Consider the following 27160-nt stretch of genomic DNA (forward strand, 5'->3'; position numbering starts at 1 on the left):
AGAAAGTTTGAAAAGGTCTCATTTTTCAAGCCTCTTTCAGAAAAATGTCTTGTCTTTTAGGAAGCAACTGGTAATATGCATAAATGATTTCCCCGTTTCGGGAAAAGGTGAAATCTCCAAGTGCTAGGAATTGCTTTTGATGGTCTAGAAGACATCCCTTCTAACACCATACTCGTAACTGTAAAAGCCTGAATGAGTAAAGCACGGTAATTTCTAATTTTAACCTTCTTTTCCTCATCTCTGAGGTAAGAATGCAAAAAGAATATCAGCTGGCTTCATCCAATGTCCAGGAATGCTTTTTCCCTACAATGTGCTGTATTACACTTCATGACCATATTCATTCACCATCTCTGAGCTAAAAGGTGGTCACACCACCCTCAGTAACCCTAGGAAGATCCACATTAAGACAAGCATCACTACAATCCAGTCTGAGGAGCCCAGTAATACTGTACCTCAACTGTGGTTCCTCAGTCTGCTTAAACAAAATGTGAATTACTTAAAAAAAAAAAAAAATTAAAAAAAAAATATTGCTATGCTTGTAGCACTTTCAGCATTTCTAGAATTGCCATGTAAAATGCAACTCTAGAGTTCTAAAGATGATGAAGTACTGTCACAACTTCAAACATCCCATCAGAGAAACATCCAGTCATAACTCAAAACCCAGCTAGTCTTTGCATGCAGCTGACTGGGTAGACACCCTCATCATAAAACTCACCACCAGTGCTGGAACTATCTGGTATTCAGTACAAAACTGCATGGAGTGTAGAAAACAAAATCTGAAGCAAAACCAGGTAGAAAGAATATCAAATTTCTATTTTTGTGTTACAGGTTCTTTCTAACTGGCTGTGGAGAAGCAAGTGACACTGGCTGGGTGGCACTTTGCATTAGTTTGACCACTGCTTCATTACTAGTATGGGATGCAACAAAGTTGGATTAAGTGATTTTCCAGTATTATTTAATTCTGCTACAGAATTTTGCATGCAAATACTTCGTCTTAACCGTTATGCTCTTAAATTACTGCTATGATAACCACTCATTCTTCTTAAAAGCTAATGCCATTTCCCAGTTTGTTTCTAACATCGCTCCCATGTCTCCAGCACCTAATTTCATTACTGATTCTTGTGATGTTTCTGCAGCTGACTAGAATTATCCTGGGGAGTTATTTGGCTACAAGAAAGCAAATAAACTTGAATGACAGGTCAAAGGCTAAGACTGACAGAAACTGTCTCAGGTAAATGACAAATCTCAACTTTATCTAAGTATTTCTCTAGAAATAACTAGTCATTGCATAAAGAAACCTCATCCACTTGAGTGTACCTTAGGGCACAGCACACCAAACCCTCACAGCAGTCAGGGAACCCAGTGCTTGGGCTCTACTTTCTTTCCTTATCTTTTCTTCTCTTGAAGTTCAAGGTTTGCCAGACTACAATAAAAACCGCGTTGGGTCTGCTAGCTATGATAACCATAGCAGATCCTGTAGATAAGACCATACATAAGAAAAGTTAATCTGAAATTAACACTGATATTCTGAGAAAAGCAGAAAAAAGGTTTGATTTGGATTAAGCTACTCTTCTCTAGATAAATCCTTCCATCTCATTGAAGCAGCCAATGACTAATTCATAACATGCAAAAGTTCCTGTTGCAATGGAGCAAGAGCTTCATCCCTGGTCCAGCCAAGGTGGCTGAAACAAAGCTGAAAGCCACCACACTTGGCAACCAAGGACATAATTCTTTCTAACTCAAGCTCAAACTGCTAATTTTACAAAAACAGAACCAAATATCTTGTTCACAGATGATTTTCAGCTGCAGCCAGCAGAAAAAGGCAAAGGAAAATAACACATCAAAACTTTTTGATATATGTCTCTCAGTAAACATGTTTTGCTCTAATATCACTACTGTTTCCAAAAGCTTTAAGTCTTCCAGCTCCACCACACTGACAGAAGAAATAATGGCCCTCCTCCTAAAGATTTATTCTTTAACCAGTTTAGTTGCTACCTTCTGTACACTCAAGAACTGTGTTCCCACCATTGACAGTCAAAGAATGTCTGTGCTATATAATTGTTGTTTACAGTACACTGTTTCTCAGCAGAGGAATGGGAAATCTTCAGATTTAAAGAATCTTTGCACATTATAGCATCCTATCTGTTTTCTGATCATTTGATAGAAGATTATAATGGCTTGTAGGAATATAAAAGATATAATGAAATAAAAGTGGGTAGATGCTAGAATTAACTGCTTGTACACCTTAAGTTTTTAGACATTCATAAAACACTGAACACGACATTATCTGAACATAAATATAGCTTCAGTATACTTTGTTGGAAGTGACAGGCGAGATCAATATTGGAGACCAAATGCCAACAGTAAAAGGGTATGTCAGTCAGTATTTCACTGACTAACTGCCCTTATCTGAAGCTCTCATGCTTCACTGGGTGAAAATACAGCCATTGATCTTAGTGTCACAACTCAAATTCTTCATATATCAACCAGTTTTTTTTTCCCCCTTTTCAGTTGTATTTCTGGGCCACTGCTTATTTTTATGATCAATATTTCTATCACTCTCACATGAACTACACTTTTATTATATTAACCTTTAAGTACAATTTTTAACATATCTGTTTGGTGTAATGTCACATGTTTTAAGTCAACATCTCTTTTACAAGTGTCAGAACTACAGCTGAAGTCCAGGCTTCTTAAAGCATTCACTGCAAAACTGCTCTGATTAGTAGATAAATCTATGCGATGCAGCTCTTTTGAGGAGTTCTCCAGGGCTGTGGAGCTGGGTTTTCAAGGATTCAGTTTCCCTTTCCAGGAATCCACAGCTCAGCTCTAACAATTTTTCTCAGAAGAAGAATAGCTTATTTTTTTACCAATTGATCCGACTGCTTTACCTGAAAGAATTTAAGTGTTGGCAATTAGCATGACAAAAATCCATCCATGCAAATAGTCATGCGCTTGTAATTGAAAGAGACTGGCTGTTCTGCTAAACAAATCAGAGTACTCAGAGAGAATTGAATGTATATAGCCTATATGGATCAGGTTCCTGGCTTGCTTTATGGTTGTGGCTGAGGCACTTGAGCTCTCTGAATTTCACTTTTCCTATTTGCAAATTGCAGATATGAAGGACAACCTATTTTCATTAGGTCCTTTGGATCTACAGATGAACAAAACGATATTCTAGAAGTAATAAACGTAATTCTCTGATCTACATTAAGTGTTCTGTGAAACTACCCATTAACAAACTAACTGAAGTTAAATGTTCTGATATCTTTAAATAAAAAGGCATTAGATGGACAATAAAAAAAATATAGAGATGTTGTAAAACATATTACTGTCTTAGAGAATAAGTTTTACACAAAGAATTTCAAGGAAATTATTGAAAACCACAATAGAACTCCCTTTCTGTTAGCAAAATGTAAAGCTGTCTCACTGAGCTCATTTACTTGGCTTAGTGAAAACTACAGAAAATTATTACTCATGTTATATGTCCATCTTGGAACTAAAACAAACAAGGTAATTCCTTGGTTATTTGATTAGTAGAGATAGAATTCTTTAGCTATTGTGGTTTTCACTGATCAAGAAACCTTTTCAATCCTGCTTTAAGAACTATCAGAAACAAGAATCAGTGAGACACTAAGTAATGCAGTCAAAGAGTATTTTTTTAATCATTATTATTTAAAGTTTCAGTGTATTACTCTAGGACTACAATTTGAATACTAAAGTTGATGTCTCCCAAAGGAAATCCTTCTACCCCAAAATGTTTCATCAATTATTGCATTGCTCCGTCATTATCCAAATTGTCAAAGCAATTTCATTATAAATCCCACATAAAGTAGCACAAAGGGGTAATGGCAAAATGGCTTTGGTCCCTGTAGGACAATCTCAAGAAAATATAATTTCAGGCAATGAGGAAACAATGCTTTGTTCTTGTGCTGTGGGAGGGAAGTTTGTCTTTCTTGGCTACGGCTCCACGACAGAAAAAAAACCTGCACAAATGGGGACTGCTCAACGCTGGGAAAACAGCACGCTATGCACAAGTTAGTCCGTTTAGGCATCCCAGAACAAGAGTTTAATGATAATGGGATTGACTGGAGCAGGATATGTAATGAGGCTTAATTTCTTCGATACAGAGAGCTCTTCAAGGGAGGAATGCGGTGGGAGGATGGGAGGGGAACAGAGTCCGTGCCCACGCGCCTGCATGCACAGACGGGTAGGACGGAGGCACCTGTTTGTGCACAAACAGCCTCTCAGTTACAGCTGAAATTTTCCTCTAGCTGTCAAAAAATGTATATTTAGCATTAGGGTAAAGATTTCAGATAGTAAGATGTCAGGGCCGCCTTCTCCAAGGGAAGTTAAAAGGGTATAAGGTCAGGGGATTTGCTTCATAGGAGGAAGAAGTAATGAAAATACTTATTTTTGAATTAATTCTGCAAAATTAGAATACTAATTCCACAACACCCCCGTATATAGATCAAGACCGCAAAATGCATAGACCTTATTTATGCTTAGAAACATCTTTTGGGGAGAGGAGGGGCAGAAAAGGGGGCAAAGTAAAAGGAAATAGAAATAAAAGGGGATGAAACACTCTACAGACCATGAAATACCCACTCATAACTATACCATGCACCAGATCATATAATTCCTGGACAGCAAAGAATTCAGAAGAATGTAAACCATTTCGAATATACAAAGACAATAAGAGATTTTATTTTAACTGAGGAACACAAAGAAAGTCACTAAAGGGGTCACCGGTTGGGAGAATCTAGGTTCTACTTCTGGCTTTTGTAGAAGGAAAATTACTTCACTTCCCTGAACCACAACGGAAAAAGGTGAAAAATGACTACAGGACTGCCTAAGGGAACTTTTGAGGTCTACTTAACCTTTGGTGAAGGGTTTGAGATTCTTCTGTGAACACCACAACAGCAACCAGTAGTATTTAAAACAACCTAGTATTATTAAAGAACAATCTTGATATGGCTGAATTATGACCTTCATGCATTCTTACTATAGTTTATTCCAAAGATATCTACAGCCATGTTTACAAGTTACTTAAGTTCACTCTTTTAAAATGTAAGATTTTATTAAAACACACTAATTAAATTTGCCAGATTCCAGGCCGTTATTACCAGTTATATGTAAAAATTCACTTTATGGCTGCAGAAAGCCTCAAGGTAAAATTAAATTTTAAGTGAGTGGATCAATGAACACTAGATTCTTAAAAGTGTTTTGTGGTTCTGAAACCTCCATGCCTCCCCAATTCAGTCTCTCTGTTCTTTTGCTGTATTCATATCCCATGATGGAGACACAGGATTTAAACCTAAGAAGAGCGATAACACTGTATTCTAGATGTAAAATACATCAGTGGATACATTAGTGTACCAGGCCATCTTGACAGCAAGTATTACATAAATAGCAAAAATTAAATGTGTAAATGGATTAGATATAAACATTAATCTACCTTTTATTCCTTCCCCTTCTATATAAAAAATACCTAATATGGAGAGAAGGAAAAACCATCTCATTTGAGAAGGAAACTCTTAAATTGTCTTGTCTATTCTGTTGCCCATCTTTGGATGACAGTAGAGGATACATCAACGTTTTGACCATACGGTCCCTCTGCTCCTCTTTCTGTCAAAGACAGTGCCACCCCAGTCAGGAGTATATGAAAGCTCCCATGGTGTTAACGACAGTGTGGCCGCATCTTCAAGAGGACCATAAAAGCTCTTCTGTCTTCCATCTGAGGAAGACATACATTTTGTTTTGGCACAGATATAGATTTTAAAAATATAAATTAAAAAAACAGACCCAAACGTTTCTTACCCTTCTTTATCCCAGTAGTGCCCAGCTACACTGTACAGTTCAGGTGTCACTGTGCATGGTGACATTAACCTTCAAGCAGCATCCCTTCCCTTTCAAATTACTATTCCTATTCACAGACAGAAGTATGAAACTAAACCCCAGATGCAAATCTTTTTCTGGCCTAGGATGTCAGAACAACATTCAGCTTTTTGCAAATCAGCTTCAGTTCAGCTCTTGTCTTTTTGAGTCATCAGGACTTTCCCTTACTGTGCTTAAGACCTTGGTACTTGCTATTGCTGGCTCTGACGTAAAAAGGAATAATAATAAACCCCCCCCACGATATGCATTTTAGCTGTAAGCTCCATAAATGGGGAGCAGATTCCTTGTTGGTTAAAAGGGTTTACTATGGACCTGGTACTACACTATCAGTTGGTCCACTCCAAACCACCATGCTGCTAGAGATGCATCACTAAATCTCTCCAAAAAGTCCTCTGTCCATTGCTCCGGAGCAGCTGAAAACACCAACCACTGGCAATCTCCATCATTTACAGCAGCCAAAGACCACCCTGATAAATAGAATTTATGTGTGGGATCCATTGAGGGAGAGAAGGGAAAAAATACTTTATACCTAACCACTTGACAGTGATCCCTAAAAGCACAATTTTAAATTAAAAAAAGAAGCACATGCAGCAATTAGATACCAAGTAGCGTATGGCAGGTCACTAACCAAGAGCAGATTGCAGTGAACCAGGGAGAATAACGAAAGACAGATTACAAAATATCAATAAAACTAACGTGACTGTCATTATTGATGAGATTAACTCTCTCAGCCCAACAGCAGCCGCACAAGGGAAAGCTGGTGTTCTATTTACTGTCAACTTCTCATCTGTACTTGTCATATGAGATGGTCATTTTGCCAATCTTTTTTTGCTGGGAAAAAAAAGTATTTTTGAAGAACTAAGGAACAATACTTCAAAGGGAAAAAAGTCAATTCTGACAGTGGCAAGGACAGGCCTCTGTCAAAGGTGATAAGATAAGGATATTAAAAAAATCTAGATATTTATATCACACGACACAAAGCACTTTTATACAGACTTGACCAATTTGAGCTACTTTATTGCACAGTTAAGGTGATGGCATATGTTATCATTTTTTCCAAAGAGCAGAAAAGATACTTACATTTCAGCCTATGAAATATGCTATAACCAAGCAGGTTGGAAGGAACCGTATTCAGTTTCTACGACCACATTTTCATGACGCTGCATTTCATGCACCCTAAGCAGAGGGTGAGCACATTGCGTTAGAAGGATTTGACGTCTCTCATTACAGGTTTTCAAGATTGCTTTAAAGAAGCCCATAGTGCTGGTGCTAATTTTTGTCAATGGGGACATTGAACTTACAAAATTTTCTTTTTAAATAAATGTGTTTAAAGCCTATTATCGTGCTTATATCTAAGAATACTGGAATGTGGAGAATATACTCTGTAAATCTATTTCTAAATGCAAAGCATGAGGAAGAAAACAGAAATCCTTTTAATTAGTTCTTAACTTGCTTTTTGAGTAACACATACGCAAGGGTTTCAATTGTATTTTCTCTTATTGTTAGTACTTGTGAACTCTTGTGGTTCATTGACTGAGCCTCATTACCCCTGGAGATTGTTTGTTCATTTGTTTGTCAGAATTTAATTACCGGAGCACAACCACTGACATAAGGATGTTCACGCAGGAGCCTAATATTTTTCTCTTCTCCAGCTCCTAGGTAGGTAGCTTTATTTCCTCTCTAGAAAACTGCTCTTAATCAGCTTGTCACTGTGCAAAATAACAAATTTCATACGCAAAGGAAAGGTCTATCAGGGACACGAGTACTGTTCTGCAGCCTTCCCCGAAAATCTACTTTCTCAACCAAATGGATGAAGGACTCAGCAACTCCTGACCTTCTCCTCCAGAAGCAGAAAGGCAATGGTTCTGTTGCACTCACTGATTACAAACTGTTTTCCAGCTGTGGCACTGAAGCAGAAAGTCCCTGAAAAATGTAAAGAAACACTATAGGTGTCAGAAAGGAATTGCAAGATGACTCCTTGGAGGAAGAAGCAGTGTGTTAGATTGCCCACTTGCTCTTCATCATTGATGTCTGCCCATACTCCCCAGAGAAGAACCCTTACAAATTTAGGTGACAGAACATTTTCTGTGCAATTCTTGTGTATCTCTTTGACCACAAAGATGACTCTTGACTGTACCTCTGAATGATATACCTTTATCTGTGTATTCAAATAACCAAGGAATCAAAGGCTCATGGCTTCACCTTTCTCCATCTAGGGAGAAAACCACAGGCTCACATTTCACCTAGCTGTCATGTAGCTTGAGTTATTACCTGTAAATATGCATCAGGAAAATGAGGGCAAAAGATCTAAGATCCTGCATAATATGGTTCAACTAACAGAACATCTTTGAGGCCTAAATTTCAGATATCAAATACCTCAAAAAAGCTGTTTTCAAATAAGCTTTTCTTCATAAACTTGCAATAAAAATATTTTATTGTATTAACTTCTTCCCCTTAAACATTCTCAACTAACGAAACCCACTAAACATTAAAAGAAATCAACCTATAGAAAATTAATGATATTTCATTAAGACAAAACTGTTCTTTAGCCACAATTCTGACTGTTTTCAAGGTAGGAAGGTCCATTTTTACCATTTGCTAGCACACTTTCAAGCTTAACACAGGAGAGTCAAAGACAGTATTAACACATGTCAACAAGGGAAAGTGAACCTTTTGGTATCCAGAGACACTATAGTTTTTTTTAGCATTTATTGTGGAAACACATCTCTCTCAAACTTAATCCAAACCAGTGTCTAGCCCTTATTTTACAATTGCCATAAATGAGAATGGTCTCCTAGTATTGCTGTATTAATGGCACTACTTAGCAGCATTCAAGGGTGTATAGTGGGACTCAAGAGGACAAGAATCCTATTTGAATGCATAATAAAGAAGCATCTGAAGTTTTACTGGGTTTATGATATTGTTTATGGCTATTTCAATAATAGCTGTTAAATTAATCATCCTGAAAAAACAGAGAAAAGAATAGGTAACATTGACTATTATCACAATTTTAATATGAGTCTAATAATAATGTTAAGCTCTGTGTCTTGAAGTCCTATTTATATGAGTATCTTGGTTTTCATTTTCATACAAAACACCCTTTGAATAAAGCTCGGAGTGACATGAATTGTTAAAGTTCAGATATCAATAGGGAACTAAAAAGGATGCACTATTTTAAAAAATTCTCACTTTCTAAGCCTCTGAAAATCTTGCAAAGGCTGATTCATGAATTTCAGAGTGGCTACGCTGTCATCACCACTTCAAAGCTTTCTTTTTTCGCCATGTATCTAGACTACAAAAATTAATTTCCTGAATCTTCTGAGTCATTTCATTTAACAATTTAAGAAGACAAACAACGCAGACAGCCCTTCCACTGCCCGCTGCGGCGAGTAAAATTGTGCAGATAAACAAAACAATTATCAGGGCATGCAGGAGGGATAGATTCAAAGAGCTGCCTTTACTAGTTTGTTAAAAACACAATCAAATTAATGACCGAGTAGCTGTCTGCACTACTTGGTCTCACTGGCCATTTGCAAACACAAGGATGCAACGTTATCTTCTGCAACAGGCCGGGCTGATTGATCTCCTCTTCTCCCAGTGTGGAGTGAAGGACACACAGGACACTCCCTGCGTGGGCATGGGGGTGAGAGTGCGTGAGGGGATGTCTCAGGGTTATCTTGGATTTATTTTCCATCACGGAGTCAGTAAAGCCATGGACTGGCAAAGGCTCATTGCAATAGCACAGATATGGCCATCTGCATTTAAGAGTCTCGTTTTATTCTCTTCAGGGCTCATTTGTTTTCTTAATAATTCAAGCCACATACTTGTGTTTCTTCCAAAACAAAATGATAGAAACCGAAACATTTTAAAAAAACTCTCATCCACAGCTAATTACTGATGCTGAGGATTAACATTCTGTGGCACTTCAGCTTTAGTTACTCTCCTTAATTAATGTCATATTTGCAAAGATCTATAAAAACACTGTTTAGGTAAATTATGTGCATTCATTAACTATTTAAGGCCTGTGTCTGTTTTTTTTAGAGTATTTGGAATACCTACAAATAACCTTTAAAGCCTGAAGGGATCAGTAGGTGTGTAAGAAAAATGCAAAATTTTCATTAAATATTAGGACAAAAGGTGCTTGTGTCAGGTGTGTGAAAGAGCCCTCGAAATGCATCCATGCGCGTATTTCTAAATATTTATATGTGCATGCAAGGATCAATTTTGTCAAAGAAAATATTTCTGTTGTGCTACAACATCTAAGTTGCACCATGTGGGAACAACATCCAAGCTGTTATTTAAAGGACTGCGTGGCTAAGGGTGGTTTCTGAGTAGGCAGGCAAAACATCTCTGATATTCTTTTCCTGTACCACAGAGCACAGTCCATAAACTGAGGACATCTTTTCTGGGCATCGTTTGTAAACTATGCAACACAGAGCAGCATATCTATGGATTAAGGATTTTCTAAAAGCTGAGGCATGAAGACATTGCTATCGCAATGGAATAAGATGTGTTTTTGAAGACTGCCTACCTATTTACAGTCCTAGGGTGTGCTTGGCTGATACAGTTTCAGCACGTCAGTAAGCCAGATAAACCACGGGCAACCCTCAGTATTTGTTCTGGCATGTTCAACTTAAAATAAATTTCAACATTTCAATAAATGCTTTGCTTGAGAGGGTTAATAACTGGCATCACAATGGTCCCACTGTGGTTAAGATGTCATTAAGTTTCTACTTCTGTACCCTTTTTGTCGCAACCACATCTTTTTTGGCCCTGTTCGTTCTAGAAATGTGTTTTTACTGCTGCTTAAATAGTTGGGACATGCAAGGGGAGAGGCTGTGCTGGGCGTGAGGAAGGAGGTGACAAACTCCAGCTGGGAAACATGCCATCAAGCAGGCTGGTTTGGAAGGTTATGGAGATATTGGCTGTGTTTGGGTCATGTAGCTGGGAAGCGATCACAGGCCCATGATGCATACATGTGCATCGCAAACCTGATCGATGGGTCGTGGCGGGCCTTCACCCAACTGTGCACAACTCACATGCCCGAGTGTGCAATAGGTTTATTGTATTTGTGAGGTTTTCAAAAGGAAAAGCTATGTGCACTCCCCACCTCTGTCTGGGGTAGGGGATATGTGACCAGAGGAAGGAAGTCACACAAGACAGGTTCCTGTGTCTTCTCATTGAATTTCTGCCTCATTGTAATGGTAATCAGAAGTCTCTTACTGCTTGGCAAAGAGGCAAATATTTTAAAGACAAAATTCTAGACCTGAATTCTCAGTCTGGATAGACTGTAACTCCAAGAGTAAACCCCAATGCCCTCAGATATATGGTGTGAATTTTGGGTTTGTCCTATGCAGGGACAGGAGTTGGACTCGATGATCCTCGTGGGTCCCTTCCAACTCAGGACATTCTATGACTCTATGATTGGACAACTCCACTTAACCCCCTGTGCTACCATCAAAGACAAGAAGACTCCCATGTGATTAGAGAACACCACACTCCATCTTCCACAGTTTAGAAATATCTTTTACGATAGCTTGTAAAAATAAGCATCGCAACAGGACAGCTTGGGAAGCAGGAGTTGTGTGTCCTTGTCTTCCCCTATGACTTACTGCATCTCACTTTGTTCATCTGAGGCTCCACCATCATGACAGCTGGTTTCTGCTGGGGGGCTCAGGTACTGTGAGCAATGTTGTTGTGGTAACTGAGCTCAGCAGCTCCTCACAGATGAGGAAGGAAGCATCTCAACTTCCTGAGAGTACTTTGCCATCTGTGCCCACCCTTGTGTCACTAAGTACCCCCATGCTTTCCCCAACTGACCCATTACAAACCAGTCAGTGTCATGTGGCTGCAACCAGTTGCCCCTTCCACCCTTTAGTGCCTTATTCTGACTGTATTCAAGCTGTGTCCCGCAGCAAGTGCACACATTGCTGTATGTAGTATATGTTGCAAAGAAGGTCCTATGGAGACTGCAAAAAGCAATAGTAAGAAAACCAGTTCTGGCGAGAAAAATTAATCACATGCATATTTGTAGGACTGGGTCCCACACAGTAGTAGCTGTAGCTGAAAATTAAAGAAAACTAGTGAAAATATTAATTAATACGAGCGTGCATAATTAAGAACAAGCATACTGTCATCATTTTCAACCTTTGGAATATGTGGAAAATATTCTGTAGAGAATGGGACAATTTAGCACATCCTTCGCAATCTTAAATGCTTTCCTAAATAGAAACAAAGGAACACCAATCGTTGAAAGCTATTTTAAAAGAATGCGGAGCTTGTGCCTGACCCAAGAAAGCCGGTAGACCCCCACTGTCTGTTAAACAAAGAGAACTGAATGAGGAAAAAGATATCTATAGGTATAAGAGACAGAGACAATGAATAGCTTGAAAGATTAAAAGCATATCAAATTCAGTTATTACTTTTGCAGAAATACCAAAGCATAATTAATGCCACTTTCACACATCATTATTTGACTTTCTATGGAATTAAAATGAACAGAATAAACAAAAAGTATCCACTTAAAATAGAAGCATGGGGAACCTTTCTACAACTGCAGCTAAATTGTTGCAGTGCTTTCTATGCCCTCATATATCATTTGTATCTTGAATATATTAACTTTGAGTTAAGCATAAAGAATTGCATAATTATCAGTCACATTATAAAAGCAGACTCTGTACAAACATGTTGGATCGCTCTGGCAGATACATATAAGATACTCTGCAAAAATTAAAGTGCAGGATACAGAATAGTATGAAGCACTCTCCACAAAACATTCTCCTCTTGAATGCCATTTAATTATAGCATCTACTTGGTTTTCTTTTCAATTTCTTTCCTCCTTCCATCGCTTCTAAAACCCTCAGTGCAACACATGGATGTAATGATTTTAGCAGCACGTTAATTGGCTCGGGCCCATTTTCTAATGCGAGTACTCAGCACGCCAAGAGACAGTCTCGTCACACCCAGGAGGTGATGTTCACCTGCTTCAGCAACCTGACAACACCACTGCAGCATTATAAATAACAAACTGCATAGAAACACTCACTGTGATCTTCTGCTTATACCTTCTCCTTGCACCAGAAAAAGCAAACAACACATCTGTCCACTAAGCAAGACTTTTGCAAATCAAACAAAGGAATTATTTTTTAAAAAATAATAATAAAAAATAGATTTACTACAGTCACCTGAGACATAAATGGTTGAAAGGCCTCTTCCAGTATTATAATTGCTGTTTTCTTTAAAATCACTGGGAGATCAGTCTGAGAACTGCAAACATACTTTTGTTTCTTAAAATGACTCACAGAGAGGGGAAAAAACCAGAAAGATAAAAGAAAAGAGTTAAACCGACTCTATCTAAACTCCTTGCAAATCTCTAAATACATTTTCTTCTGCTTACTGGTTCTACTTTCAAAAATCTCATTCTACTTTCTACGTTACAATAATACTTTCTTCTTGCCATTAATACTGTGTTCAGTGAAATGCTAATATTTTTCAGTTCACTGTCAGAGAGAACTAAATCTACAGCAAGCTAATCTGCCATAAAGTCATGTTTTATACACATGACTACAAATTGAGTTTTACACTCCATGGAAAGCAATCTTCCATCTTTAAGGGTATCGTGAGACACAGAATTAGATCTATTCTTCTGGCATTACTAAATCATAAGATGAAACATAATTTGACGTGCAAATGATATTGTAAACCCAAGGCAATGAAGCACTGAGAATGTTTTTAGTACTAAACTTACTTGTTTGCTCAGTATTAAGAGTCCTTTCGAGAAAATTAGTCTCTATTTATAATGGAAACAGTATTACATAAACTTATTTTTCCATAACACAGGTCCTAGTCTAGAGATTTAGAGCCTGTATGAATTTATTTCTAAATTGGGCATCTGAGTTTCAACACGTGTTTCTCATCTTTTAAGCTGTGGAGATGTGAGCACTAAGAGTCTGTCACAACTAGAACTTCTATTTCAGATACTCAGAGTAATGTTGTTTTTTTTCTTTTTAATCTGGATGTCATTTAGAGCTACTTTCACTTGTCAAGTTTCTGAACGACTTAAAAATAAGGCAGCTAATGTATTTTTCTGTTTACAGTGGGAACAGTGTTTTGGTCACTTGATCTCACCAAAGAAAGCACGAGACTATTGGCAAAGTTCTTATGGAGATGTTTTCCTAGTTAAAAGGAGATACCATTGGAAGAGTCAAATGCTGCCTCCTCACAATACTAGATCTTACATCGGAAAATGGGAATGATCCCTCCAGCAACTTCCTTGACTACTTATTTAGTTGTATTTATAGTCCCATCTCAGCAAGGCCTGGAGAGGGACCAGTTTATCCTGTAACTCTTTACGTACTTGAACTCAAATGTCGTAACAGAGTGCTGTCCTCTCTCTTTCCATCATCAGTTAAAGAGACGCAGAGATGTCCCAGTATTCATGTTCTGGCCTTCCTTAACTTTATTCTTTGCCCATTTAGACTGAGTGATCTCAGTTTAAACCAGAAGGGCCAATATCCTCTTTTGTACTGCTACATCAGCATAACAAAAAAAGAACAGGAAAGGCTTTCTAATGCCTTTTCAATATGCAGAAAGAAAAGGCATCAGAAAGAAAAGGTATCAGAGACAGACCTGTTGCTGTTCAAGCAATACAAATGTCCTTCAGGACTTATGTTGTTCAGTGTCACTACAAACCCTCTTAGTGTTTATTCTTTTTCAACCCAGGTGAGGAGCAAGTTACACCAGGTCCACCTTCTACTGTACTGTGTTGTCCTTCTTGAATGTTGCTGTCCTCTTTCATACTTCCAGAAGAAGCTCCATACTTGGAGTATGGCTGTTGGTCAACAGCTGGCTGAATACAAGTCAGCAGTGTGCACAGGTGGCCAAGAAGGCCAAGAGCATCCTGGCTTGTATCAGAAACAGTGTGGCCAGCAGGAGCGGAGCAGTGACCATCCCCATGTACTGGGCACTGGTGAGGCTGCACTGTGAATCCTGTGTTCAGTTTTGGGCCCCTCACTACAAGAAAGACATTGAGGTGCTGGAGCGAGTTCAGAGAAGGGAATGGAGCTGGGGAAGGGGCTGATGGGGAGCTGCTGAGGGACCTGGTGGGGGTTCAGCCTGGAGACAAGGAGGCTGAGGCGAGACCTTCTCACTCTCTGCAACTGCCTGAAAGGAGGTTGTAGCGAGGTGGGGGTTGGTCTCTTCTCCCAGGTGACAAGTGATAGATTGAGAGGAAATGGGCTCAAGTTGCAGCAGGAGAAGTTTAAATCAGATATTAGAAAAAATTTCTTCACTGAAAGGGGTATCAAGCATTGGAACAGGCTGCCCAGGGAAGTGGTTGATGTGTAGATGTGGTGCTTAGGGACATGGTTTAGCAGTGGAGTTGGCAGTGTTAGGTTTACGGTTGGACTTGATGACCTTAAAGGTCTTTTCCAACCTAAATGATTCTATGATGCTACAGGGGAAGTAGCACAGTCCACTCTCACAGCAGAGCAGACTCCTCACTCAGAGGCCATCACAGAACCCTGGGGACATCTACAGCCATGTTGTTAGGGTCTTGTAAGCTCACCTCCATCAACTGCACAATAGCTTCCAAATGCAGGGAAGCTCTTCACTACCCATCTGCCTCCTCTTCTTGCCACTGTCTCCTAAAAAAGGACTTCTCCAAGAAGAGGCATGAACTCGTTACTTGCTGCACTGCGTAAATGCAGAAAGCGGACAGTCTGTTACCACTCTACATTTTATCAAAGCAAGAAGAGCCAGAGAATTCACCAAGTTCATGTGTCTGAGCTGAGACTAGCCAGAGGTAGAAAAATTGAACAAAAAGGGAAAACGTTAAAACGTGTGTTAACCCACCTAAGAACATATGTTTTCCACTTGCTTAACGCCTTTTTGTTGGTGGTCAACTAGTGTCAATCATTACCTGGCTTTTTGCATTAACTTCTAAAGAAACAATCCCTACAGTTTTATAACAAAAGATGAGAATACTCCCATTTTTGGAGGTGATTGCAAGGTGCATTATCTAAAGTTGAGTCCAAGCATAAAAACTAGCAAGTAAGCCTTTGGGTCACAACCTGAACTTCAAAACTCAAACTGCCCTCTAGCAATAACTCTTGGCTCTTTGGAGGAATCAGCCAGACAGGGCAGCGGAAAGAGAATGATTACAAGTGACTGCACATCACTTTGCATCCATTGGCATGCTAATTTTTTGACAGAATAGGAAATTATGGCTGATGCCAATCACTGTACTTAGTTCTACTGCACACATTGACATTGATGGAATTGTATCACATGGCATCCAGATCACCAAATACATTCTTTTTCACAGAGAAGTGAAAGAGAAAATACTGCTGAGACACAGGAGCACCTTATAGCAGGCTAACACTTGGTACAAACAGGTCTTTGATGTTTATATAATGTATTTCTTAAAGAATAAGCAAGTTCATTCTTTCATTAAGAGTAACGCTTTGAACTTAAAATAATTCCTTTCATCAGAAGACTGTGGATCATTTTACAAAGATGGTGAGGTATTATTAATATAGTTTTATACAGGGACAAACAGAGACCAAGAGAGATTAAGGGAGTTACTTGGATTTTTCTCAGACAACTAAGAATACAACTAATTTATCCTGATTCTGAAACTGTGATTCAAACTACCAGACTGTGCTGATATCAAAGAAAAATTTCAAAGCAAAATGCACTACTGTTTGTCACAATCTTAGAAATTTCTTTGCAGAGGGCTGAGGAAAAATTAGTCTAAACACAGAAGCCAAATCTACAGGATCCTGAACCCATCTAATCAAACTTGTAAGATGGTGAAGATTTTCAATTTTTTTCTCCCTTTTTTAAAACTTCTTAGAGGCAAGATCCATTCTTTACCTCTGTGCCCATGGATATGATTAATGTGTATATATTTAGGAGCAGAGACATACTAATGTAGTTTATTAAAGGACTATGTTGCTTTATGGATGTTTACTTCATTCACATACAAAAGAATTAAAGAAGGAGAATCGCTCAAGTGATGTGCACAGCAGATGTTGGAGAACGAAATGGATCCAAATCTCAGGGTGTTCTTGGTTAAGCTCTGAGAGATGATACATATATTCTATTTTCTATTAAATTTTACAGAAAATTAATCTTGAATACTTGTTATAGAGGGTGGAGGAGGGACAGTGAAAAAGAAGAGGAAACCTTCTCTTATATTAGTTCAGTTGTTACTCTTTTTAAATCCTTTCCACTCATACAAAACTGCTATTTTGGAGTCCCAGGTCACGGAGCAAAATCCTGGGGTTTTGAGAGCATTTGGACACATGGAGGGAGAAGAAAAGTGGAAAAATGGCAAAGATGAGGGCAATCAAATCTCATGCTTTATACTGTATAAGAGGAAGGATAGCTGTGAATACAGCTTTATGCTTCTGCAACTTCAATCAGCAGAACTTAAGCATCAGGTTAAGGTCACAAGAGTTATGAAGATATAAAAGGTACTGGTCCACTTCTATATAAAAAAAGAGTTGTTCTGTTTTCCTCCTCATTCAATTTGCTTATCCTTTTTTAATACCAATTGTATTAAAACCAGGGTATTTTGCATATTTTTAAAGTTATTGTCTCCTATATTTTATTTTCTTTGTACAATTATCTTTTAGATAACCATGGTATTTCTGAGCTCAAGCACAGCCTGCAGTTCATTGTCAACTATGGGTATTAAAGCACCTCTTATTCTAACCGAAAGGATCATATACACCCTTTCTCTAAATATTATGTCTTTTGCAGATCTCTTATGTTATTTAAGTTGCAGTCAAGGAAACCTGATAAACAGGTGAAGACCAAATCAAATCGGCATCGTGGTTTCCTCTGATAACTCGGGTGCTTTTCAAAGAAAGGCTTTAGGAAGACTACAAGAAAAAGAAGGAATCAGTGGCATAAATTATAAATACTAAATCGTTTGAAATCCAGGATATTTCTCAGCGGTTCCTATTTTCCCCTGTTGAAGAGCGTGCATGAAGGCTGCAGCTGCAGACTCCTTTATCTCCCTGGCCAAAACTCTCAGGAAGAAAATCCCATCTACTTCAGGCTATAAATAAATGAATTCCTTGATTCAAATAGAGACATCATAGAGTGTGTGTGTGGAGGCAGGGGGGTGGGGAAACAAACCCAAAACCCAGAAAAGATGTCACCTTCTTTTCACAATAGTATCTGCCCCACTTGTTTCAGTCCAGTTCATTGTTATTCATACCCATTCCTTTTCTATAAATATTTGTCTTACATTTGTCAAGACTTATATTTAAAAAATGAAATTCTATTTGGGGTTATACAGTACGGGAGGCTATTATATATACATTATCCTTATGTGCATGATTGGGGAGAATAGATGATTTGTGAAGTTATCTATTATGGGGAATAATCAAGATTAATGAGCCCTATGGCACTTGCTGAATGCCTCCAGAGATTTATTACTCAGGTTGTTCGTTTTTCTTGTTATGTTGGTGCTGTCAAGAGTCCTATAACAAATGCAAACACAGACGTGTATTAATTGCAAATGCGGAACAAGGCTACGGTGATGTTGCTAAATACTTAGAGCTCTGCTGTTTGTACAGCATCTTTGCTGGCTGTTAGATTTCTTATCTGCCAGGTTGCTGATGGTGTTTTGGTATAAAATGTGTTTTTAAAAAAATGCCTGAAAAGATGAGAGGGCAGGGACTGAAGAGGAAAGGGAATTTTGTGTCCATCTTACTCTTAATAACGCAGAACCAAGGGACAGAGCCTTGGGCTTTTCCAGAAAGTCTGTGCACCTGACTCTTGAAGACCTGATTTTATCATAGGCAACTTTCAAAACAAGACTTTAAAAACTCCAGTAATTGTGGCATAAAGTAAGTTTTTTAAGAAACACATGAGCTCTGTTTTGCTTTCAAAGCTGTCTAAAGATGCTATTACAACACGAATCTGTCAAGATGCTAATGCTGCTTTCATCGGCTGACATTTCTGCTTTTCCGCAGAGGTGTCAGCTGCCAGCAAACTCCACAGTATCAACAGGAGGATCACTGTGACCCTGAGCCTATTAAGTTATTTACTAAAAGCTAAGTGTGTTCTGGGAAGTTTAGGTAGCTGTACTTTTCTAAATGTAAAAATGTTCAAGAAGAGATCCTTGCTTATTTTAAGCAATTTTATCTCCTCATCAATGCTGCTGAGCTGAGTACAGTTCAGAAGTCACCATGCTAAACATACACTATTCATCCTGAATGGACAAAATTAGAATATTTAAAAAATAAAAAAGTTGTTGGAAAATTAAAAAATAAAAAGGGAAGGATCAATGTTACCTTAAATATTCCCTGCGCTGAATCTTATGTCTGAGCAATGCAACACTGACCTTAATTAATGACAAGTAGCTCATGGATACTAATAAAATACACAGCTTGTGTATCTCAGTGTCACAGCGTCTGTGGCTTTACTCTCGGATGGAGCAGTCACTCTGCCATTTTTGTCCTTTGTTAACACTGATGTGGACAGACACCTCATCCCTTCCGACCGTCGCTCACGGGATTTGCACAAGGGCCAGTTCCCGACTGCAGACATTCACAGGTCTCTCCGCTGCTCTCTGGTGTGAGTTCAAATTAGAAAGTGTAGAGTTTTCATGTTTATGCATTCATACATAAAAACACATTTCTACCTCCCAGGCAGATGTTTTTTTCTGATTCACCATGCTGGCATAAACACAGAATGTGTGGGATGATGCTAATAGCTCAGCACTATTAATATACAGGAGAGTATAATAAAATGTAGCAGCAAACAGTGATATAATGGAAAAAAATATATATGTCTTCGCTCTCAAAATAGCACAGAATATGAGGACCTGCAAGAACCCACTGAATTCTTCCCTGGTGGAAAAGAAATCCAACAAAAGCTACGTGAGGTGCAATTTGCAGGTGCAACTTCAGGTTTGGAAGTCACCATGTTACCGTTTGAAAATATCTGGGAGAGCTTAGAGGAAAAAAAGTAATCCCTGAGCACTCTCACCATTATTTTGTTTATTTTTACTTACACATTTTCTATGAGTTTCTGTGGAAGGCAGGTTACTAGGTTAGGTGGACATTTACCTTGATCCTTTAAAGCTTTTCATATGCTTTTACACAGCTAGCGTCGAAATTTAAATAGATTTCAAAAAGATTTTCTTCTCTTATTTTTAGTCATATCTTAAGTTAAAAAGGACCATAGTCTAGCTACTGCACATTGCTCCAGGAACAGAAGTCCCCCATCTATCATCTGGAAAACAAGTTTCTGCAAAACCTCAAACCTCCCTTTTCTGTACTCCCAACTGTACTTTTCTGTACTCCAATGTACTTGCATAACTCTCCCCGTTCAGAAGATAAAAGTTTTTTTTGATAACAGGTTGTTCTGTTTTCGTGAAACCTGCAGGTACGTGCTTGGGAAGCAATGCAGTATTAGCAATAGTAACACCCAAAAATGAAAAGTGTAGCAAGTCTTTCCAAAGGACTTAAAAAGATACTATTTTCATTAAGTAATGACATGCAACCATTTATACAGCAGAAGTTTGTTTCATTTAGGTCTGCAGATAGCACCTAAGCAATTTGCCATGCTGGTGGAACAGGATCATGTAGGATTTAGAAATACAAATTAGAGAGTCACCCCTGACTAGTAGTAGGGAAATAATAACATAGACCCAAATGATTTTTTAAAAAATCAACTCAAATAGATGTGTGTTTATTGGCAGATAAAAAAAAAAATAAAAGCAAAGTGTTATTGAGTAGTTAGAAAACACTGATGCAATTCTTTGCCTTTGGCTGCTACTCTTCCTTAAAATGAAACAAGTCTTTGTATACTTGCTGCCCAGACTGATAGGTACTGTCTGAACGACAAACAATTTCCCCATTTCCTTAAGTGTTAACCATTCGTAGCAGTAATTTGTATAACTTCAGGCAGTAAGTTAACATGAGACAGTTACTGGAGAGAAAACTCAGACGTATGCAAAAATTGAGACAATCATTCTTGGTTTTGCATATGTGAGTGTTAGCAATTGAAGGGGAAAACCTGTTATATCTGCTTAGAAAACCTGGAGCAGAACAAGTCTCACTTCACACTGCCAGTGGATTATGGATGTTCAAAAGACTAAGGCAATGCACAAAACTTCAGTTATGAGACAGGCAAGATGTCACGCAATGAAGAATGGATTCCCTAAGTGAAAGACTAGAAGGAGAGTCAGAATCCCGTAAATTCACACAATAGGCAAAAACAATATCATGGTTTTAAAAAACATCTTCTTCCAAAGACTTTTCAAACAGTGAACAACTCCAGACCAGACTTCATTGATAAAGTGGTATGGGAGTCTTTATCAGTTTAAGAGCTTGGCCCTGTCTCTCAATAGCTTCTCAGAAGTACGTGAATGTTCCTCTGAAGCCTTCTCCTATCCAGATTGAATGAGACCAGGTCCTTTGCATGGCACAATAGTGGGAAGACAACAAGCAACATATATAAGTTAAAAGAATAGTATCTCACTGGATAGAAGGAAAAATATTTTCCCCATGAGGACAGTCAACGATTGCCCACAGGTTGCCCAGAAACCCTCTGCGATCCCCATATTGAGAGGTTTTTTAAGACCCAATGGTATCAAACCCTGAGCAACCTGGTCTGACCTCACAGCTGATCCAACTTTGAGCAAGAGGTTGGACTAGCGACCTCCTGAGGAACCCTCCAACCTCAGTCAGCACCTGATCCTGTTCCTACTAGCAGCAGGAGCACATAGTAATACTTTACAAAAATGAGAAGTGACAATGGAAAGGCATCACATCATGAAAAGATGAAACTGAAATATCAGAGTATGAAAAAAGTGAATTCTTTTTTTCCAGGGGCAGCATAACCTTATCTCATGCACCACAGCAGCAGCTCAGTCTTAAGTGACAGGATTGTGTGTCAAAGTCTTCTGGTTTTGATAAATTATAAACCACCTACTCACAGAGAGCAGCTTTCTTGCAGAGGCCAAACATCACCAGATCATCTGAGATTTCACTCAGAAAACCTGTCCCACTTTGCTACAAATGGTGATTTGTAGCACTTGGGGATTGAGTTTTTTGCTCTCTGCATATGGCAACATACTGGACGTAGGAATGAGTGATGGATATTTTATAATGCCTGATAACCTAGGCATCCTAAGAAAATAGATACTTGATTTCTCTGTGTGTGAAAAGAGAAAAAGAAAGGTCTATGTAGGTTATATATCATATTGCAACCTCAGCTTGTACTTTAACACAGGAAAGTTACTCTTGTGTTTTCTGGAACAGTTGATATTATATTTACATGACAAAACAATAAAAGAGAAAACTAAAACAAGGTGACATGCATTTGAAGAGAAAAGCTCCTACACCGTAGCACCTTCTACTCTCTAACATATGTAATTAAATACGCAAGTATAAAAGTGGAAGTCATCCAGAACATCACAACACAGTGCTTGAAGTTACAGAAAGCTTTTAGCAGCCACTAAGGAAGTGCTGGTAGAGTAATTCGGTATTCAGCGTGGGATCTGTGAGCACCAATGAGGTCAATCTTTCACAGACCCTTTAATTCTGCTTCCATAGGAGAAGTTATGGCAGACAAGCAAAGAAAAACCCCATGAGTGAATGCTAAATGTGTAGTTTGTTCCTGCCCAAACAACTTGAAAGACAGAAGTTAAATTACAGACAACCTGAGACATAAGCTACTAACTTGTATCTGTTGGACAGTTTGAATCCAAAGGTTTAACTCCACATTTTAAGCATCTTAAAAGCCAGATAAGATGGTCAAGCACCACCAGACTATCTGTACAATGATGTGCTTCAAAGTCCAAAAAACATCAGTGAACTTACATTAGCTCAAATTTACAAATCATCTCCAAGCTACATGAGTCAAGAGAGTAAAAAGGAATTTATTTTTTTTTTATATATCCTCAATGAGGATATATAAAATCTAATCACCATGATGCTCTCTTTTTGATGATCTTAATATTTTTCACTACAATTCAAACCCTATTACTGGGCCACATAGCTGCCAGGATGGACAAAGGAAAATGTGAAGCATGTGGCACTGGAAGTACAGAGGACCCTTACATGTCAGAAGGGAACTTTGTGTCCTTGCAGAAAAAGACAAATGGATAACACAAAGATGTGGCTTATTCAGACAGGTTTCCTGTCATACAAAGCTCTGAAGTTCAGAAATGTATGGTTTGTTCCAGTCTTTTATAAGAATAACTAGTGGTCAATTCAGCAGGTTGGCTAACTGCTGACTTTAATGATGCTAAATAAAGTCACATATATATATATATATATATATATATACACACATATGTTTTATTTTTAACAGTAATGCAATTAACAAAAGTCAGCAGCTAACAATAGAGAATAGTGACCATGCACAGAGACCTAAATGTTTGCAGATATCCAAATCATAAATAAAGGTCCCTCACCTCTGCTGTGTACTTTAAAATGGATATTTCCAAGACTGACTGCAAATGTTTAACTGCTTTCTGGAGATGCCTAAGAATAACACCTAAAAACGTGCGCAAAGAAATATGGCTATGAGACTTCTAGTGCTAATTTATTTTTCTGTGCTACACTTCCATGCTGTAGATTCACAGTTTTTAGAGTAAACACCACACTGACCAGAATAACACCTTGTCTTTTAACTTTGCCTTCTTTCTCCAGGCATTTTGAACACAGAAGTCGTAAGGATCATAACTCCGCTCTGGGACACAACCTACATTTCACAGATGGGAAAATTAAGGCACTAACGTGATTTCACTGAGCTACAGAAGCCTCAGTAAGTACTACATTAGTAACCCAGACATCTACAGTCAATAATGAGAAACAAGCGGACCAGACCGCTCTGCCAAGGATGCCTACTTCTCCCTTGGTATAAGCAGGAATTTTAGGGTAAACAGGCTTCTTTCAGGTTCTGTGAGGAGAGGAGAGCATTAAGCCTGTTTTATGCCCTTGCTACATATGGATGTCTCTAGGGAAAGTGACAGCATCACCCAGACACTTCCACCTACCTAAAATCTGACTCAGGCCCTGCAGGACTTTCTCCACTGGTATATACTAGAAAAAAAAGACTATTGAATCTGTAAACACAACCCATAAGAGACAAAGTTCTAGGTCATTAGCAGACACAGGAATAAAAGCAGGACTCAACTCCCAACCTTCAGTCTCAAATGCTAGATCATGTATTTTTAAAATCCTCTTTAGCTTCTCTATTCATCTTCATGCCAAATGGTGCGGTCTGACTGACATTTTTGACCTTTCATGTATAGGAAGCTATAAGGAGAGAAATGATGGGAACAGTAATTAAATCCCTACTTTTAAAAGTTTTGGCTAGAATTGAGATTCAGTATTAAGTCAGTTAAATGGGATTCTCAAAAAGGATGAAAACCTGAGCAATATTTATTGAAAAATCAGGCCTTTTCTTCTACTTGTTGGGAGCACACATTTTCCTATCTATTCTTGGCTGTTAGTTAAAGGCAGTAAACATAATTCTCAATTTGCTCAACAAAATTTATGATCTCTTTCACAATGTGGACAAAAGGCATTTCTTCTTTCTTTCTTTTGGGTGGTTCAATAGGCTAAAGAAGAAAAATTCCTAGAAAATGTCTGCCTGCTACCGAAGGAGGAAATAAAACAGAGTTGTGGGCAATCCAAAGAGAAAGAGAGAACCATCAAATTGCTGCCCAGTCTTTAAAGGGCAATAGAAGACTCAGAGCAAGATCTTTGAGTCTGGTACACACAGGTCAGTCAGTACTATCAGAACTTGACAGAAGTATTTTGGGGGAAGATGAAACAACCGTCTGACGATACTGTGCCAGACACTATCTGTTTCATTAGAGAAAGAGCTGAAAAATGTTTTGATCCAAGTTGTTTCCTCTTTCTACACTTGCTTTAGCTACCAAAACGCAGAACAGAAAGGGAAATAGTCCTGGCTTGCTCAAACCTGTAGCACTACAAAGCCGGCTGGAAGCATTAATAACTTTTGATGTTTGGAGGCACTTTTCTGTTATTTGTTTTTCTGTCTATAAGTATAAAACACCACCTTCACCCACAGACTATGCTCAGCTTGAATGCAATTCAGCTAAACTCCATGGGGTAATAACATTTGGCTCTTATATATCTTAAAAGTACCACAAAGCACACGACCTCCCCCATAAACATAAATTGAATAATTCTCAGAGAACCTGTGGGGCTTTTACCACTGTCTGTAAGTAAACTGAGGCACAAACACACGAAAATGCCCTCCCGAAAGCCTTGTGAAATCTGCAGGTGGAGCTGCAGGTAGGACACACCAGGCACTTCTCTCCTGTTCATTATGCTGAAGGCTTCACATTACAGACTGGTTTCCAAAAAGTCATCTTTAAAAACTTGAATTTTCATAGCTTTTATTCATTTTTAGGCCTGGATTCTTTGTATACAATGACCAAGGCAAAAGAGTCTTGGTAGCCTATCAAACCGAGCACTCACTGGAGCAACAACAGAAGTGTTTAGAAGTGGGACAACTGGGAGATGTGGACCTGAGATGCCACATCCATCCCAGGGCAGAGTAGAATAAAACCAAAGTGCTGGAGATGTTTGGCTTGGTTTTCAGTGCTCCACAAAGCAGGATTACTATGGTCTTTCTCCTCATTACATTCTTTAAATACATACAGTTAATTCACTCAATACTCTGAACTCTGTGACTTAATTCCTTTTGTCTATGGTGCCCAACAGAACAGGACCTCAACCCCTTGCTGGAGCCCCTTAGAGCTATCATAAAACAACAGCTTTAATCTGTTTTATCCAGTCCTAGTGAGTGAAGCTTTGGAGGGTGTTTTTTTGCCTGCTCTGCCAACTAGATACTTCGTAAAGTGAAACAGAATCTCTGCTTCCTTCAGGGCACCTGCTTTCAATTACAGGAAACATACGGCACCTTCAGATTTTTCAGCTTTCAACATCTGTGCTTTGCAGGTACAATTTGTTGCATTGAAATTACTGCTAAACCTGCAGACTGCTGTCGAGCTTTTGGGGGCATGCTTGAGAAACGCTAGAGATGGACAGAAGTAATGGCATTTGCAACCGCTTTTTAATGACTGATTAATGACTGTTCTCAACCAAATCGTTTAAGTTGTTTACAAATCTCACCTCGCTCCTCTTGGCAAGTCCATTCAGCCCCAGCTTGATTAGAAATATCGCCTCTACCCATAGTAGATGAACATACTGACATTGCCATCCAGCCGAATACACCAGTCTCTCACCCCCTTCTAAAAGATAACACTGTAACTTATACCTTTAAAAAGGAAACCAGTTTGTTATAACCAGTCCGCTACATTTGGTCATTACGTTGGGATGAGACAGTGACAGCTACAGTTTTAATTCTGTTTCCTGCATTAGGTTAAATGTGTCAGTCAAGAACCAAAAATGCAAATAGACTTTTACCCTCCAGCCTTTTCCAAACAGCACTGGTCCATAAAAAACACACCAACTCATCTGAGTAACCCCTCAGGACTTCTCCAGGCTGGTGGAGTATGACATAAATCTGAATATATGTTCCTAGACAGATGTCCAGGAGCATCGATGACAGAAATCTCAGTTTAACCATCACTGTGATGCTCTCTGTTACTTAGGTTCCTGCTGCTAGCCTATGGGCTTCTTATTTCAGCTGTCACCAGGTGCTTGTGCTTGCCAAATCACATGAGGTAAAATATCAGACAGTATCACAGTACGTTTGGGATTGGAAGGGACCTCAGAAGATCATCCAGTCTAATCCCCCTGTCAGAGCAGGAACACCCAGATGAGGTTACACAGGAAGGTGTCCAGGCAGGTTTGAATGTCTCCAGAGAAGGAGACTCCACAATCCACCTGGGCAGCCTGTTCCAGTGTCTGTCACCCTCACTGAGAAGTTTCTTCTCAAATTTAAGTGGAACCTCTTGTGTTCCAGCTTGATCCCATTACCCCTTGTCCTATCATTGTTTGCTACCGAGAAGAGCCTGGCTTCATCCTCATGGCACTCACCTTTTATATACTTATAGACATTAATAAGGTCCCCCCTTAGTCTCCTCTTCTCCAAACTAAAGAGCCCCAGCTCCCTCAGCTTTTCTTCATAAGGGAGATGCTCCACTCCCTTAATCATCTTTGTTGCCCTGCGCTGGACTCTCTCCAGCAGTTCCCTGTCCTTCTGGAACTGAGGGGCCCAGAACTGGACACAATATTCCAGATGTGGTCTCACCAGGGCAGAGTAGAGGGGAAGGAGAACCTCTCTCGAT

General features: G+C 38.9%; 1 protein-coding gene across 31 annotated transcripts in view; it reads right to left on the reverse strand.

Moving 5' to 3' along the window:
- CELF2 (CUGBP Elav-like family member 2) overlaps nucleotides 1–27160 on the reverse strand; it is a 562200-nt gene that overhangs the window by 172986 nt on the left and 362054 nt on the right. The window contains exon 1 of one of the 31 annotated variants that reach the window (XM_065050170.1): nucleotides 6979–26945. The exons of the other annotated variants lie outside the window; for them this stretch is intronic. The gene's annotated coding sequence lies outside the window, so the exon portion shown is untranslated. Of the gene's footprint in view, nucleotides 1–6978; nucleotides 26946–27160 lie in introns of those variants that run through there. 31 annotated transcript variants of the gene reach the window in all.

Source organism: Columba livia, chromosome 1, assembly GCF_036013475.1.
Source record: "Columba livia isolate bColLiv1 breed racing homer chromosome 1, bColLiv1.pat.W.v2, whole genome shotgun sequence".
Taxonomy (NCBI): Eukaryota; Metazoa; Chordata; class Aves; order Columbiformes; family Columbidae; genus Columba; species Columba livia.